At 48.6% G+C, this 17,989-nt stretch overlaps 1 protein-coding gene across 2 annotated transcripts in view; it reads right to left on the bottom strand.

Annotated features, from left to right (window-relative positions):
• scaf8 (SR-related CTD-associated factor 8) overlaps positions 1 to 17,989 on the bottom strand; it is a 333,661-nt gene that overhangs the window by 4,010 nt on the left and 311,662 nt on the right. The window lies entirely within an intron of this gene.

Raw genomic sequence — 17,989 nt, 5'->3', positions numbered from 1 at the left:
GTCTTGAATCAGCAGCTCTTCCACCTGTTTTGTGTTTTTAAAATCGCTTTCTATTCAACGCAGCCAATGTGAATCTCCCCTTTAAATGACGTCAGGGCGCCCATTATACTGCCCCCCCCCCCACCATCAGGCGCGCAACTAATTGCCACTGGCAACTCGCCTCTTTTAATGTAATGAGGAAGGGGGACCAATACGGCGGGTCCTTGCGCCCAAGTGAACATGCTCTGCCCATTATGCGCACTTATACGGACGTGAACCAATTTCTCGGCCAGTCAATCCAGTGTACCAGGCTGTCCCCCAGATAATGAATTTGTGTCTTTTGAAAGACTATCAACCATGAACTTACATTTTTAAAGATAACACATTTGATCTGAAGATCAATTTTCTATAAAGATCTATGAACCACAGATACAAGAGGACAATGAGCATCACAAATTTTAATATAATGCAATGTTAACTGATATTGTTATCTATTTAAATATATGTGTTAGATTTGTGCATATAGTAAATGACAAGGTACTATAGGGGTAATTCTGCAATCCCGCACTCCCAATGGTTCAAGGATAAGGATACAACACGATTCTCTGACCAGTACTCCAAGTGAGTGGAGCTTCCCATAGAATCATAGAAGTTACAACATGGAAACAGGCCCTTCGGCCCAACATGTCCATGTCGCCCAGTTTATACCACTAAGCTAGTCCCAATTGCCTGCACTTGGCCCATATCCCTCTATACACATCTTACCCATGTAACTGTCCAAATGCTTTTTAAAAGACAAAATTGTACCCGCCTCTACTACTGCCTCTGGCAGCTCGTTCCAGGCACTCACCACCCTTTGAGTGAAAAAATTGCCCCTCTGGACCCTTTTGTATCTCTCCCCTCTCACCTTAAATCTATGTCCCCTCGTTATAGACTCCCCTACCTTTGGGAAAAGATTTTGATTATCTACCTTATCTATGCCCCTCATTATTTTATAGACTTCTATAAGATCACCCCTAAACCTCCTACTCTCCAGGGAAAAAAGTCCCAGTCTATCTAACCTCTCCCTATAAGTCAAACCATCAAGTCCCGGTAGCATCCTAGTAAATCTTTTCTGCACTCTTTCTAGTTTAATAATATCCTTTCTATAATAGGATGACCAGAACTGTACACAGTATTCCAAGTGTGGCCTTACTAATGTCTTGTACAACTTCAACAAGACATCCCAACTCCTGTATTCAATGTTCTGACCAATGAAACCAAGCATGCCGAATGCCTTCTTCACCACCCTATCCACCTGTGACTCCACTTTCAAGGACTCCTAGATCTCTTTGTTCTATAACTCTCCCCAACGCCCTACCATTAACGAAGTAGGTCCTGGCCCGATTCGATCTACCAAAATGCATCACCTCACATTTATCTAAATTAAACTCCATCTGCCATTCATCGGCCCACTGGCCCAATTTATCAAGGTCCCGCTGCAATCCTAGATAACCTTCTTCACTGTCCACAATGCCACCAATCTTGGTGTCATCTGCAAACTTACTAACCATGCCTCCTAAATTCTCATCCAAATCATTAATATAAATAACAAATAACAGCGGACCCAGCACCGATCATGGGATTGTGGAATTATCCCTTACATGTATGAAGGAAATAAACTTACATGGTCTGGTGAGCAAAGCATTCATGGCATAGCATTTAATCACCACTTCCTGATTTACTTCATTTCTTTTATTCTTTTCAACCTTAACTGTGTCCTGCGCTTTGGGCAGTGTTTATAATTTATTGGGATTAGCACTCATAAAGTTATATTTTGCCACTCTGACAGTGCACATTGCAAGTTAAAAAATTGTGCTTGAATTTCAGAAAATTTTATAACATTAAAAACATTATTATTAAGAAAGAAGAAAGAACATGCATTCATACAGTGCCTTTCATGACCTCAGAACATCCCAAAGCGCTTCACACCTAATGAATTTTGAAGTGTGGTCAGTGTTGTAATGTAGAGAAATGTGGCAGCCAATATGCATACAGCAAAGTCACACAAATAGCAAAAAGGTAACTGACCATTTAATCTGTTTTATTGATGTTGGTTGAGGGATAAATGTTGGTCACGACATAAGGAGAACTCCCCTACTCTTCTTTGAATAGTGTATGGAATATTTTATGTCCGCCTGAGAGGGCAGATGCGACCATGGTTTAACATCTCATCTGAAAGACGACACCTTCTGTCAGTGCAGCACTCTCTCAGTACTGCACTAGAGTATCAGCTGAGATTATGTACTCAAACCTTGGAGTGAGACTTGAACCCATGACCTTCCTACTCAGAAGCAAGAGTGCTCTCACTGGTTTCCTGAATGATATCCATAACATCCACAGTCACAGGCTTTGCAATATTAATAAACTTGGCAATTATGAATAGGCTACTACGACATCATCACCTTAGCGACAGGCCTCAACACACAGTGAGATGGGCACAGCTTATTTTTGTTAATGGGTCGCACCAGTTGGTAATGTGATTGTATAAAAAATACGCTTCACACCCCAAATTATTCATTCAGAAGCCACTTTTGGAATTTATCATGGGGCTCACCTTCAAAAGAAGGGTTTACACAAAGAACAACCAGTAAACTAGTCACTTGACTCCATGCTCCAAGCATTTCAAGCTGTTCTGGATAATGTGCAGGAGTCTGCCACTTAGATTTGTGCAGCCATAAATAACATAATGTGGAGATGCCGGTGATGGACTGGGGTTGACAATTGTAAACAATTTTACAACACCAAGTTATAGTCCAACAAATTTATTTTAAATTTCACAAGCTTTCGGAGGCTTCCTCCTTCCTCAGGTAAATGTTCACCTGGGGAACGTTCACCTGAGGAAGGAGGAAGCCTCCGAAAGCTTGTGAAATTTAAAATAAATTTGTTGGACTATAACTTGGTGTTGTAAAATTGTTTACAATAAATAACATAGGCAGTGTTTTGACAGAGCAGTTACCTGTTCTACACTCTATATTTGACTATGTGACTATGGGCCCGATATTAGGAGGGAGGTGGGGGGTCAACTGGGCGTGTGAGTAACGTGTCCATGAATTCGGGGTGCTCCGCACACGATCGCAGTCTAATTGAAGGCACTTACGTGTGCTTCCGGGTTTCCTGTTCCAGACCTGCGCAGTGGGCGCACTGCGCACCCGCATCACAGGCTGTCAGCAGGAGGAGCCCTATTTAAAGGGGCAGTCCTCCATTGCTCTTCCTGCAGCAAACAACCAAATTGGCAGCATGGAGCAGTCCAGAGGCAAGGCTGCTCCAAGGTTTTCTGACTCCTCACTCCAGGTGCTGCTCGATGGGGTCAGGAGGAGGATGGAAACGTTTTTCCCATCAGACGGGAGGAGGTGTCCTCCCTCCGCCACCAAGAAGGCCTGGCTTGAGGTGGCCGAGGAGGTCAGCAGCAGCGGCAATGTCGCCTGAACCTGGGTCCAGTGCAGGGAGCGCTTTAATGACTTAACCAGGTCAGCCAAAGTGAGTATACTTACGCATTCTCCCACACTCCGTCTTCCACATCACCTCCACCACCACACAACTCCTTCTGCACTGCCACCACAACGCTCTCGCATCACTCCTCACATCCACTCAACTATCATCCTTACCTTGCCTGCACGTACTCACCGCCCCAATTCCCATTCGAACACTACCACGCAACCCAATCCTCATACAATCTCATGGCTATGTCTCACACGCACCCTCCCATGGATCTCCCTCACGCTCACCCCCACCCACACCAATGCATGCAGCGGGTCACCATGCAACCATCACTCAATCACGCCTCCGTGTTTTGCCTTGATAGGAGAAGAGATGCCAGAATGCCTGGGAAACGGCAAGGACCGGACGGGCCCCGCCGCACCAGGCGGTCCTAACGGATGCGGAGCAGCAGGCAATAGAAATAAGCCACACGCTAGAGTGTCTGTCCGTGGCGGATGCCGAGACTGGGAGCGCACAAGCAGCTGGTGTGACAGAAATCTAACAGTCATCACTCATGATAGCGAATGATCTTAACATCACTTGGCATCTGCAGCACGTCAACATCTGTCCACATGCTTAATATTGCTTTCTGTTCTCTTGCAGGGCCATCTGCGACCGCCCTGACTGCGGAGGGCGATTCCTCAGAAGACCTGCCGGCCTCTGAGGGTGCATCGTCACATCTGAGCCAGCCATCCACCAGTGCAGGTACACACACCTCGGTGGGTCCCTGTCCTCAGTTAGTTGGGTTGCACATGACGAGTCACCACGCACATGTAAGCATGAGCAGACCCTGGTGGCAGGGGCAGCCGTGGAGAGTCCGCGTCGGTGGGAGCACTCCTCTCCAGGCTCTGCTCAGCTGGACCCAGATGCTGAACCCTGGGGGCCAGCCATGAAAAGGAGAGTAATCGAGGGCCAGCAGCACATTGCCGAGGCGCTGGAACAGTTGTCATGCGCACTCTCCACAATCGTGCAGAGGATGGAGGAGTCCAACTCCTGCATGAGTGGAATACTGTCACAGGGACGTGAAGGCATCTCTGAGATAGTGTTGCGGGTAGGTGCGGGAATGTCTGCAATGGAGGGAAGGGTAGCCTCCATCGAGCTTCAAGCACGGCTCAAAAATGAGTCCATTCAGGCCTGACAACGGTCGTTCGGATTCAGGGTGAGCAACATTCTGTTACATAAAACAGGCTGACAGATATGTTACAACTGGCCTTCCAAGGCTTCACACAAGTCCTCCAAACTGTCATCCAGCAAGGTGGAAGGAGGGATGTGGGCCTGGCCCACGAGAAGGATGATGGCGAAAGGGGACATGGAAGTGGGGATGCCACTCAAAGCGCTCCTATGTCTCACCCGTTGCCCCCCTCTCAACCAGTACCCGCAATGCTGCCTCCTCTCCAGGTGGCCGAGTCTGCCTCTGCACAGGTGCAGGTGGAGCAGTCTTTGGAGGAGCCCTCACGGGCACCGAAAATCAGAGAGCGTCCGCGCAGAGCATCTCATCGGTCAGGGCATGGACAAGAGCAACCTGCCACTACCTCTGCTGAAGCCACAGGGGTAGCATCACGTAGGGGTTCCCGGAAACGTAAGGCTAAGGTTTTGTGAGCACAATGGGGATGTGCAAGGGTGTATGACAGAATGTCATGTTTTTCATTTAGTTTTGGTTGTTTGCCAACCACATTAAAATTTGGTATCACCACTACTGCCATGTCTTTGCAAATCTTGTCTGGTTTGTGCAATAATTCCCTTTCCTGAGGATCACCATGAAGACCCATACCTGATGCCACCCATTGGGTCACTGCAGAGTGGGTGTAGGTGTATTTGCAGGACTCGTTTGTGCAGACAACCGAGAGACTTCGGTGATGTCCCCGGTGGCACCCTGGAAGGATGCGGAGGAGAAGTTGTTGAGGGCAGTGGTGACTTTGACAGCGACTGGTAAGAAGATGGTGCTCGGGCCAGCCGGGAGCAGCTCGGCATCAAGGAGGCTGCAGATGTCCACGACTACATGTCAAGTGACCCTGAGCCTCCGTGTGCACTGCTGCTCAGAGAGGTCCAGGAAGCTGAGCCTCGGTGTGTAGACCCTGTGGCAAGGGTAGTGCCCTCTGCGAAGCATCTCTCTCTGTGGTTGCCCTCCCTTCTGCTGTGCAGGTGGATGTGTCACAGCACTGTGTTGTGGAGCTCCACGTGTCAGAGGTGGATGACGTGGCCGGCAAGGCTGGTGATGCTGTTCGTCCTCTGATGAGGTCATGATTGCAGCAATGGCAGCTCCCATCCGGAAGATGTAAGTTTGAGGGGGTCCGCAAGGTAGGTAAATGTGTCTGCACACCGGAGTTGAGGTTCCAAGTTGGTGAATTTTAGTGTTAGGAGGAAGGTGGTGCAGGCCAAACTTTGTCCAAAGTGACAGAGTGGCCTCCTGCAATGAGTGAGGGTCTCCTCCCCCACCTGTCAAATGGACCTTTGCAGCTTCCACAGGCTGGTGGATGCAACACGTCTGTTTCAATTGGGAGTGTTTCCCCCAGCACGGGAAACACGCTCTGTTGACCTGAAAATCCCACCCCTCCTAAAATATCCTACAAATCACGTCTGCAAACGACCTGAACTATGTAATTAATTGATTTAAGTAGGATCCCACCAGCAATTAAAGCTGGAGTCCCACATGCGGGGGCTGCGCGCGCATCTAAGAGCGTCATTGGGGAACCTGGAAGTGGGCGGGTTGGAGCCCCCCCGCCACGAACGCACCCGCTCGTCCATCCGAAAATTGACCCCTATATGTCAGTGGCCTCTGCGGGTGAGAACTTGATTATGTGCATCTTTCGTTGATGTTTCTCCATGTGCCTTTGAGGCATGGGGTACGAGATATAAGACACTACAGCAGCTGGGTTTAGTGATCTTGGAGACAAATTGTAGGTAAATATCACTGGGAAAAATGAGGATTTGGCCTCGAGCTTATGATAGGATAGGAACAAGCATCTGCCTCTCATTACAGTGGCAGATGACTCTGGTCATTATGTGTAAGACAGAACTTATCTCTGCGTTACCATGGCATGATGACAGGTTTTTGTGACAATGGGCAGCTCATCCATTCACAACCCTTATACTGAAGTTGCTGCACATGGCAACCAAATATTGGGGCAGAAATTGGACTTCATTGTGCCTGTGTTACGGGTGTGAAACGGGCGCAATGAGGGCCAAATTTGGGGCCCAATATCCTGAGCCTCAAAGATGCCTGAAAGACATCCAAACAGAAATTGGGTCGGATGATTTTTCAGGCACCCCTGATGGCTGCCTAATACAGCTGTTGAACCCCTTACGTATGTAAATGAGGGGCCTAACACCTATTTTAGGACCCCGCAGCCAAATTGGACAGTGCAGAGCTGGGCAGCTGTGGGCCTGCTCCGCTGAGGATTCATCAGCGGCCACTGCAGCCTAAGCAGTGGCCGCCACCAATAGGTTAATTTAAAAAGAGAATTTAAAAAACACTCCTGTAGAGACAATTTGCCAGCCAGCGCCCTCCAAGGGATACCGCTTAATTGACGATTCACAGGTACGGTACAATTACAGTATAAGGAGAACAGGACGTAAACCGGAACAAAACATTACTTTGCACAAATGTGGGAAAAGTTCTTCAGCAACTTCAGTATAAGTGTTGTGAATGGATGAGCTGCCCATTGTCGCAAAAACCCGTCATCATGCCGCAGTAACGCAGAGATAAGTCCTGTCTTACACATAATGACCAGAGTCATTTCAAAGCCCACATAACTTTCCTGGTACAATAACAAGAATCAAAATGCACCAATCAATCCAAACTCTGTTGCGACCACCCATGTAATGGGCCTTTCCACTCATTCAGCCAGAGTTGTAACCTCTTCCACAATACAGTGATTTCCTGATATCAGGACTGACAATAAAGAGAAAGACTATATTAAAATGCAGTTTGCAATGCAGACCTTTTATCCTGCAGGTAAATTATTATTCAGACCTTACACAAAGTATGTTAACATTTTAATTATAGGATAATGATTTTTTTCAAAAATCATCAGTTAGAAATTTGGGGTCTATAAATTGGGTGGTGGATTTTGACGCACACCTTTGTAACAGAACTTTTGGACTCCTCAGGTTGTATTTAAAAATAAAACCACGTAGTTACCTCATCGAGCTGTGACAGCCTTTAAAAGTATAATGACTCCATAGGGTTAAGGACTGGGCATCTTACATTCATGGTGATTTCTTTGAATACATAAATAAAGAACCAGCTAATCTAAATCTTTATAACCTACATTTTCCAATTGGCATTGTTCTAATGCTGCTGGTAACTCATTTATTTTAAATTTGTTATCTGAGCCAATATTTAAATATCAGTGATATTCAGGCAAAATTCTGAGCGGCAGCAGGAGGAGCACGATTTGTGCACCTCCCCCCCCCCACTGTTGAAATGGGCTGACTCTGCCTTCATTTCCAGCGTCAGCCTCACTTAAGTATTTTGAGCCACCTCCAGGCATCAGGAATGTAAATGATGAGGAGCATGACGATTGTGGGGAGAGGGATGTATAGGAACTAGTGTGGTACTGCAGGATTTAAAGGCCTGCAGCTGCTTAAAAGGTAAAGGGAGAGGATCAAAAAGGTTTGTTAACAATAACATCTGTGAGGCTGCAGCAGGGCAGAGCCCCAGGTTCACTGATACAGCTGTGGAAGTGCTGCTGCAGGAGGTCAGGTAGAGAAGGGAGGCCCTGTTTGGAACAGAGTAATACAGCGCCCCAAGGAGAGGAGCTCAGCAGCAGTGGAAGGAGGTTGCCAGGGCAATCAGTGTCAATGCCAACACCCATTGCTGGAAATAGTTTAATGTCCTTACCAAATCAGGCAAGATAAGAAGATCCAGTCACACTTTCTAAGAACTAAGCAAGTCCATCACTTTCGGTGACCTCCCCTCACACTTTGTGGTGCCAACTAATCATAGTCATTAAACCAACTGACAGATTCCATGACATTAGTAGTTACATTTTCTGATGTATATGTTACAGTTCAGGCACTGACTCAACTCTCTTTATTCATGTTCATAATAAAAGATGGCTTCCATAAGCAGACTTACATCTAGATCTACACCTTCTATGATCTGAAATCTACCTCTTTGTGTGTGATGGGATTAGTAATTACCCTTTTTACAGTGACATTTTATACTGCAGGTTGCATGGGTTGTCCATCACACACTCTCAATGTGGGGGGCAGGTGCAAAAGGAACTGGGAGGCTATGCCAAGCTGTGCGCGATGCCCTTGTGAATTAGTCGCCGCCCATAACGTGGAGCACCTGACCAGAGCTGAGGCAGCCAAGCGGCCATTAGAATTGGATGCGGAAAGGGAGACTGCGATTGAAAATGAAAAGAAATTGGCACCTCTGCTTTTTGTCCTCCCAGCATTGCTGCCTGGCAGTGGTTCCCCTTTGTGCCTGGTTCCCACATACCTCTCTGTGCCACCCTATCCCCTACACACAACCCCACCCTGTGCCCAATGCTCCACTCTCCCCAGGCAGAGGAAGTGCTTTGTGCACAGTGAGTAACCAGCAACTCTTCATAGGAACAGGAGTAGGCCATTCAGTCCCTCAAACCTGTTCCACCATTCAATTAGATCATAGCTGAATTGTATCTAAACTCCATTTACCCGCTTTTGCTCCATATTCCTTGATACCTTTACCTAATAAAAATCTATCTATCCCAATCTTGAAAATTTCAATTGACCCAGCATCCACAGCCCTTTGGGGGAGAGAGTTCCTCACTTACACTACGCTTTGTGTGAAAAAGTGCTTCCCGATTTCACTCCTGAGTGACCTAGCTCTAATTTTAAGATTGTGCCCCTTTGTTCTGGATTCCCCCACTAGAGGAAATAGCTTCTCTGTATCTAATGTATCAAATCCTTTTATCATTTTAACCACCTCGATCAGATAACCACCCAATCTTCTTTACTCAAGGAATACAAGCCTAGTTTATGCAACCTGTCCTCATAATTTAAGCCTACAAGCACTGGTATCAGTCTGGTGAATCTGCACGATACCCCCTCCAAGACTAATATATCCTTCACTGGGTGCTGGTGCCCAACAGTGTGGTCCTGGTACTCCCAGTGCCTCATGAAAGACACATCCCGAGTACCAATAAATTATGTGAATGGGTTGACCTTGCATTATCTGGTGAGGTCAGCCATCTGTGCACAGGGACACATAGGGGGAATTTTAACCCCAAGCTGAAGCCCAACCCCAACCCGCCACAGCCGCGCCGACTTCTGGTTTAACCATAGCGGGTTGGGGGGGCGGCCGAGTAACCCGCTCTGGAGAGGCAGGTCAGTCATTATAATATGTTAATGAGGCTGCGTTGCTCAGATTTTGGCAGCCATTTGAATTTAATGGCTGCGGGCTGGGTTTCCCAGGGCTGTGGAAACCCAACAGCTGAAGGTAGGCAAGAACTGCCGGATCCAGCAGATAAGTGCCTTTCCAGCACTGCTTGTGGGCCAGGAGGAGCAGGAGTGTTTCCCCATGGCCCCTCAAGCAAACATTTGCCTTGATCTCTCCCCTCCACGATTCCCCCCCGGCCCCCGCCATCTCCCCCTGCCATCTCTCCCCTGATCTCCATCTCTCCCGCAACGATCACTCCCATCACGATCTCTCCCCCTGCGATCAGATCTCTCCCCCCCGCAATCTCTCCACCACCGTGATCTCTCCTCCCACGATCTCTTCCCTCTCGATCAGATCTCTCCCCCCACGATCTCTCCCCCCGATCTCTCCCTTCGCGATCAGATCTCTCCCCCACGATCAGATCTCTCCCCCACGATCTCTCCCCCAATCTCTATCTCTCTCCCCCCGATCTCTCCCCCCATGATCAGATCTCTCCCCACGCGATCTCTCCACCGCAAACTCTCCTCCCACGATCTCTTCCCTCTCGATCAGATCTCTCCCCCCACGATATCTCCCCCCGATCTCTCCCTTCACGATCAGATCTCTCCCCCACGATCAGATCTCTCCCCCACGATCTCTCCCCCAATCTCTATCTCTCTCCCCCCGATCTCTCCCCCCATGATCAGATCTCTCCCCATGCAATCTCTCCACCGCAAACTCTCCCCCGCGATCTCTCTCCCATCTCTATCTTTCCCCCCGTGATCTCTCCCCCGATCTCTATCTCTCCCCCCATAATCTCTCCCCTGCGATCTCTCTCCCGATCTCTATCTCTCCTCCGATCTCTATCTCTCCCCCCATGATCTCTCCCCCGATCTCTATCTCTTCCCCCATGATCTCTCCCCTGCGATCTCTCCCCCGATCTCTATCTCTCCCCCGATCTCTATTTCTCCCCCCGCGATCTCTCCCCCGATCTTTATCTCTCCCCTGTGATCTCTCCCCCGATCTCTATCTCTCCCACCATGAACTCTCCCCTGCGATCTCTCTCCCGATCTCCATCTCTCCCCCGATCTCTATCTCTCCCCCCGTGATCTCTCCCCCGATCTCTATCTCTTCCCCCATGATCTCTCCCCTGCAATCTCTCCCCGATCTCTATCTCTCCCCCCGATCTCTATCTCTCCCCCGCGATCTTTCCCCCGATCTCTTTCTCTTCCCCCATGATCTCTCCCCTGCGATCTCTCCCCTGATCTCTATCTCTCCCCCGGCGATCTCTCCCCCGATCTCTATCTCTCCCCCCATGATCTCTCCCCCCCGATCTCTATCTCTCCCCAGCAATCTCTCCCCCTGCGATCAGATCTCTCCCCCCGTGATCGCTCCTCCCTCACTTTGCGCTGCTGTGCCCCCAGCCTCCGCCCTCCCCCACAACCCCCGATCTTCTCGATTGCCGGAGACTGTCCCCAACGGTCCCTGGCTTCTGCCTTCTACCATAGTCTTTCCCTCCCGGCAGCCGGCCACTCTCTCAATCTGGCCAGCTGCGGGAGGGAAACGGTGTAAAAATATTTCTAATGAGGTCCTGCCGTTAAAATTGGCTGCACCTCCACCTTCCCGGTATCTCCGGATTTCCCGGCCACTGACATGCACTCCCGCTCCCACCCCACCTCCCCGCTATAGTGGCTGCACAGTGCCAGCACTGAGAGGTGTGTAACTCGAGCTGAATTATCAGCCCCGTCATTTGATATTATATTTGTACAGGCCAACCATTTTGGAGATGTGGTGTAGTATTGAAAGACAATTTCAGAGAATGGATAAACTAATCCATTAATAACAAAATCTTTCAAAAAGGGCTGGCATGGATATAGGGGGACCACAGCCTGTCAGCTGTGACTCAGGTACATACTGATATTGATGAGTCCATCCAGATATCCAGCTGCAGCAGCATGTACTTCAGTCAAACCAAATGTAGTTGCCAGTGACCTATTAGTAATGTTTCCACAAGTCATGTTTTCAGAAGATATTTTGTTCAACCGGAGTATGAATTTTATGTCCCAGTTAGTCATACAACTGTGGGAACATGGCATATGAGCCAGCTTTGCACTACCCATACCATCCTCAAATGAACGGACTGGCAGAGATGTTCAATAGGACACTGAAGTGCATGTGACACAAATATGTTGAGCAGAATTCCCATGACTGGGATCAAACATTGATATACCCCTTGTTTGTGTATGAGGAAGTACCACAATTGAGCTACTATACACATGCCAAATAAACAAGACATTATCATTGACTAAAAAAGGCTTGGTCAGGAAATTCCACTGATAAGGATGGATGGTGGTGAAGTATGTGTTCAAGTTGAATGATGATTTGACATAATTAGCACTGAGAAAAACCTAGAGTAATGCAAAAATTAGAATCTGGGAGTACCAGTAAACCAGAGGGTTGTGGTTCGAATTATAGTGAGTAACCTAGAGAATTAGCTAAAACTAATCAACAGCTTCACCAAAGCTGACACAGACCCAGAAAAGCTAATGCTGAAAAGCAGCCTTGAACATAGGCCTTATGCCACATAGGGGGGAGACTTTGAGGCCTCCCATCTGGTAGCAATGGGGCGTTAGTGCCCCGGAAATTAGGACTTACTGCCCCCTTCCTGCCATTGCTGTGTCCGCTGCAATCTTCCTCCGGGCTTCCCACTGAGTCAGGAGGTAGGCCCTTTTAATATGCAAATCAGGCATCTATGATTTACATAAGACCCTGTTTGCCTTTTTCGGACAATATTAGCTGGAGCATACTCCACGTCGACTGAGCTGACCAAATCCTGAAGGACATAGTTGCCAGATTGGGCCTGCGGCAGGTGGTGAGCGAACCAACACGAGGGAAAAACCTACTTGAACTCGTCATCGAGTTATACAGCACGGATAGAGGCCCTTCGGCCCATCGTGTCCGCGCCGGCCATCAGCCCTGTCTACTCTAATCCCATATTCCAGCATTTGGTCCGTAGCCTTGTATGCTATGGCATTTCAAGTGCTCATCCAAATGCTTTTTGAATGTTGTGAGGGTTCCTGCCTCCACAACCCTATCAGGCAGTGAGTTCCAGACTCCAACCACCCTCTGGGTGAAAAAGTTCTTTCTCAAATCCCCTCTAAACCTCCCGCCTTTTACCTTGAATATATGTCCCCTTGTTATAGAACCCTCAACGAAGGGAAAAAGCTCCTTAGTATCCATCCTATCTGTGCCCCTCATAACTTTGTACACCTCAATCATGTCCCCCCTCAGCCTCCTTTGCTCCAAGGAAAACAAACCCAATCTTCCCAGTCTCTCTTCATAGCTGAAGCGCTCCAGCCCTGGTAACATCCTGGTGAATCTCCTCTGCACCCTCTCCAAAGCGATCACATCCTTCCTGTAGTGTGGCGACCAGAACTGCACACAGTACTCCAGCTGTGGCCTAACCAGTGTTTTATACAGCTCCATCATAACCTCCTTGCTCTTATATTCTATGCCTCGGCTAATAAAGGCAAGTATCCCATATGCCTTCTTTACCACCTTATCTACCTGTTCCGCCGCCTTCAGGGATCTGTGAACTTGCACACCAAGATCCCTCTGACCCTCTGTCTTGCCTAGGGTCCTCCCATTCATTGTGTATTCCCTTGCCTTGTTAGTCCCTCCAAAGTGCATCACCTCGCACTTTTCCGGGTTAAATTCCATTTGCCACTGTTCCGCCCATCTGACCAACCCATCTATATCGTCCTGCAGACTGAGGCTATCCTCCTCACTATTTACCACCCTACCAATTTTTGTATCATCAGCGAACTTACTGATCATACCTTTTACATTCATATCCAAGTCATTAATGTAGACCACAAACAGCAAGGGACCCAGCACCGATCCCTGTGGTACCCCACTGGCCACAGGCTTCCAGTCACAAAAACAACCTTCGACCATCACCCTCTGCCTTCTGCCACTAAGCCAGTTTTGTATCCAAAGTGCCAAGGATTCCATGGGCTCGTACCTTCTTGACCAGTCTCCTGTGGGGGACTTTATCGAAGGCCTTACTGAAATCCATGTATACCACATCCACTGCGTTACCCTCATCCACACGCCGAGTCACCCCCTCAAAAAATTCAATCAAATTAGTCAGACATGATCTTCCCTTGACAAAGCCATGTTGACTATCCCTGATTAATCCTTGCTTCTCCAAGTGGAGACTAATTTTGTCCTTCAGAATTTTTTCCAATAATTTTCCTACCACTGATGTTAGGCTCACTGGCCTGTAGTTCCCCGGTTTTTCCCTACTCCCCTTCTTGAATAATGGTATTACATTAGCGGTTCTCCAGTCCTCTGGCACATCCCCTGTGGCCAGAGAGGTTCTGAATATATGTGTCAGAGCCCCCGCAATCTCCTCCTTTGCCTCACACAGTAGCCTGGGATACATTTCGTCCGGGCCTGGGGATTTATCCATTTTTAGGCCTGCTAAAACCGCCAATACCTCCTCCCGCTCGATGTTAATATGTTCGAGTATATCACAGTCCCCCTGCCGTATTTCTATGTCTACATCGTCCTTCTCCATAGTGAAAACAGATGCAAAAAATTCATTTAGAACCCCTCCTACATCTGCCGGCTCCACACACAGATTGCCATTTTTGTCCCTAATGGGCCCTATTTACCTGTCGCAGATGCATCTGTCCATGACAGTATTGGTAGGAGTGACCACCGCACAGTCCTGGTGGAGACGAAGTCCCATCTTCACACTGAGGATACCATCCAACATGTTTGTAAGGCACTACCACCGTGCTAAATGGGATAGATTCAGAACAGATCTAGCAGCTCAAAACTGGGCATCCATGAGGCACTGTGGGCCACCAGCAGCAGCAGAATTGTATTCCAGCACAATCTGTAACCTCATGGCCTGGCAAATTCCTCACTCTACCATTACCAACAAGCTAGGGGATCAACCCTGGTTCAATGAGGAGTGTAGAAGAGCATGCACCAGGCGTACCCAAAAATGAGATGCCAACCTGGTGAAGCTACAACTCAGGACTACACGCATGCTAAACAGCAGAAGCAACATGCTATAGACAGAGCTAAGCTATTCCACAACCAACAGATCAGATCAAAGCTCTGAGTCCTGCAACATCCAGTCGTGAATGGTGATGGACAATTAAACAACTAATGGGAGGAGGAGGCTCTGTAAACATCCCCATCCTCAATGATGGCAGAGTCCAGCACGTGAGTACAAAAGACAAGGCTGAAGCATTTGCAACCATCTTCAGCCAGAAGTGCCGAGTAGATGATCCATCTCGGCCTCCTCCCAATATCCCCACTATCACAGAAGCCAGTCTTCAGCCAATTCGATTCACTCCACGTGATATCAACAAACGGCTAAGTGCACTGGATACAACAAAGGCTATGGGCCCTGCCAACATCCCGGCTGTAGTACTGAAAACTTGTGCTCCAGAACTAGCCGCGCCTCTAGCCAAACTGTTCCAGTACAGCTACAACACTGGCATCTACCCGACAATGTGGAAAATTGCCCAGGCATGCCCTGTCCACAAAAAGCAGGACAAATCCAATCTGGCTAATTACCCCCCCATCAGTCTACTCTCAATCATCAGCAAAGTGATGGAAGGTGTCGTCGACAGTGCTATCAAGCGGCACTTACTCACCAATAAGCTGCTCCCGATGCTCAGTTTGGGTTCCACCAGGACCACTCGGCTCCAGACCTCGTTACAGCCTTGGTCCAAACATGGACAAAAGAGCTGAATACCAGAGGTGAGGTGAGAGTGACTGCCCTTGACATCAAGGCAGCATTTGACCGAGTGTGGCACCAAGGAGCCCTAGTAAAATCGAAGTCAATGGGAATCAGGGGGAAAACTCTCCAGTGGCTGGAGCCATACCGAGCACAAAGGAAGATTGTAAACAATTTTACAACACCAAGTTATAGTCCAGCAATTTTATTTTAAATTCACAAGCTTTCGGAGGCTTCCTCCTTCGTCAGGTAAATGTTCAGGAGCTCCTTGAAGCCTACGCATTTATACATATAGAACAATACATGGTGTTTACAGACTGCCCCTGCAACTGCCCGTTGCCAAGGCAATCACCGTGTTCAGACAGAGAGGTGTCACCTGCAGAACCCCCGAATACACATTCAACAAAAAAACAAACAGGAAAAAAAAACAGAGAGAGGCAGAGACATCCGGAAGGCAGAGAAAGCCAGCAAATGACCCATTATATTAAAAACAGATAACATTTGTTCGCTGGTGGGGTAACGTGTAGCGTGACATGAACCCAAGATCCCGGTTGAGGCCGTCCTCATGGGTGCGGAACTTGGCTATCAATTTCTGCTCGACGATTTTGCGTTGTCGTGTGTCTCGAAGGCCGCCTTGGAGTACGCTTACCCGAAGGTCGGTGGATGAATGTCCATGACTGCTGAAGTGTTCCCCGACTGGGAGGGAACCCTCCTGTTTGGCGATTGTTGCGCGGTGTCCGTTCATCCGTTGTCGCAGCGTCTGCATGGTCTCGCCAATGTACCATGCTCTGGGGCATCCTTTCCTGCAACGTATGAGGTAGACAACGTTGGCCGAGTCACAGGAGTATGAACCATGCACCTGGTGGGTGGTGTCCTCTCGTGTGATGGTGGTATCTGTGTCGATGATCTGGCATGTCTTGCAGAGGTTACCGTGGCAGGGTTGTGTGGTGTCGTGGACGCTGTTCTCTTGAAAGCTAGGTAATTTGCTGCGAACGATGGTCTGTTTGAGGTTGGGTGGCTGTTTAAAGGCGAGTAGTGGAGGTGTGGGGATGGCCATAGCGAGGTGTTTGTCCTCATTGATGACATGTTGAAGGCTGCGGAGAACATGGCGTAGTTTCTCCGCTCCGGGGAAGTACTGGACGACAAAGGGTACTCTGTTGGTTGCGTCCCGTGTTGGTCTCCTGAGGAGGTCTATGCGATTTTTTGCTGTGGCCCGTCGGAACTGTCGATCGATGAGTCGAGCGTCATATCCCGTTCTTACTAGGGCGTCTTTCAGCATCTGTAGGTGTCCATCGCGTTCCTCCTCGTCTGAGCAGACCCTGTGTATTCGCAGGGCCTGTCCATAGGGGATGGCCTCTTTGACGTGGTTAGAGTGGAAGCTGGAAAAGTGGAGCATCGTGAGGTTGTCCGTGGGCTTGCGGTAGAGTGAGGTGCTGAGGTGCCCGTCTTTGATGGAGATTCGTGTGTCCAAGAAAGAAACTGATTCTGAGGAGTAGTCCATGGTGAGCTTGATGGTGGGATGGAACTTGTTGATGTTATCGTGTAGTCTCTTTAGTGATTCCTTGCCGTGGGTCCATAGAAAGAAAATGTCGTCGATGTATCTGGTGTATAGTGTTGGTTGGAGGTCTTGTGCAGTGAAGAAGTCGTGCTCGAACTTGTGCATGAAAATGTTGGCGTATTGGGGTGCGAATTTGGTCCCCATGGCTGTTCCGTGTGTTTGGGTAAAGAACTGGTTATCAAAGGTGAAGACATTGTGATCCAGGATGAAGCGGATGAGTTGTAGGATGGCTTCCGGAGATTGGCTGTTGTTGGTGTTGAGTATTGATGCTGTCGCAGCGATGCCGTCATCGTGGGGGATACTGGTGTATAGTGCCGAGACATCCATCGTGGTGAGAAGTGTTCCTGGTTCAACTGGTCCGTGGGTACTGAGTTTTTGTAGGAAGTCTGTAGTGTCGCGACAGAAGCTGGGGGTTCCCTGTACGATGGGTTTCAGGATGCCCTCGATGTATCCAGAGAGGTTCTCACACAGGGTTCCGTTGCCTGATATGATGGGACGTCCGGGTGTGTTGGCTTTGTGTATCTTTGGGAGGCAGTAGAAGTCTCCCACGCGGGGATTACGTGGGATGAGAGTGCGTAGGATGCTTTGAAGGTCTGGATCGAAGGTCTTGATCAGTTTGTTGAGCTGGTGGGTGTGTTCTTTGGTCGGATCTGCGGGTAACCGTCTGTAGTGTTCCTGGTTGTCCAGTTGTCGGTATGCTTCTTTGCAATAGTCTGTTCTGTTCTGTATGACTATGGCTCCTCCTTTGTCCGCTGGTTTGATGACGATGTTGCGGTTGGTCTTCAGAGCGTTGATGGCGTTGCGTTGTGCTCGGGTGACATTC

The sequence above is a fragment of the Heptranchias perlo genome, chromosome 8 (assembly GCF_035084215.1).
Source record: "Heptranchias perlo isolate sHepPer1 chromosome 8, sHepPer1.hap1, whole genome shotgun sequence".
Taxonomy (NCBI): domain Eukaryota; kingdom Metazoa; phylum Chordata; class Chondrichthyes; order Hexanchiformes; family Hexanchidae; genus Heptranchias; species Heptranchias perlo.
Note: the sequence above shows the minus strand (reverse complement) of the source record. Positions and strands in the feature narration are given on the sequence as shown.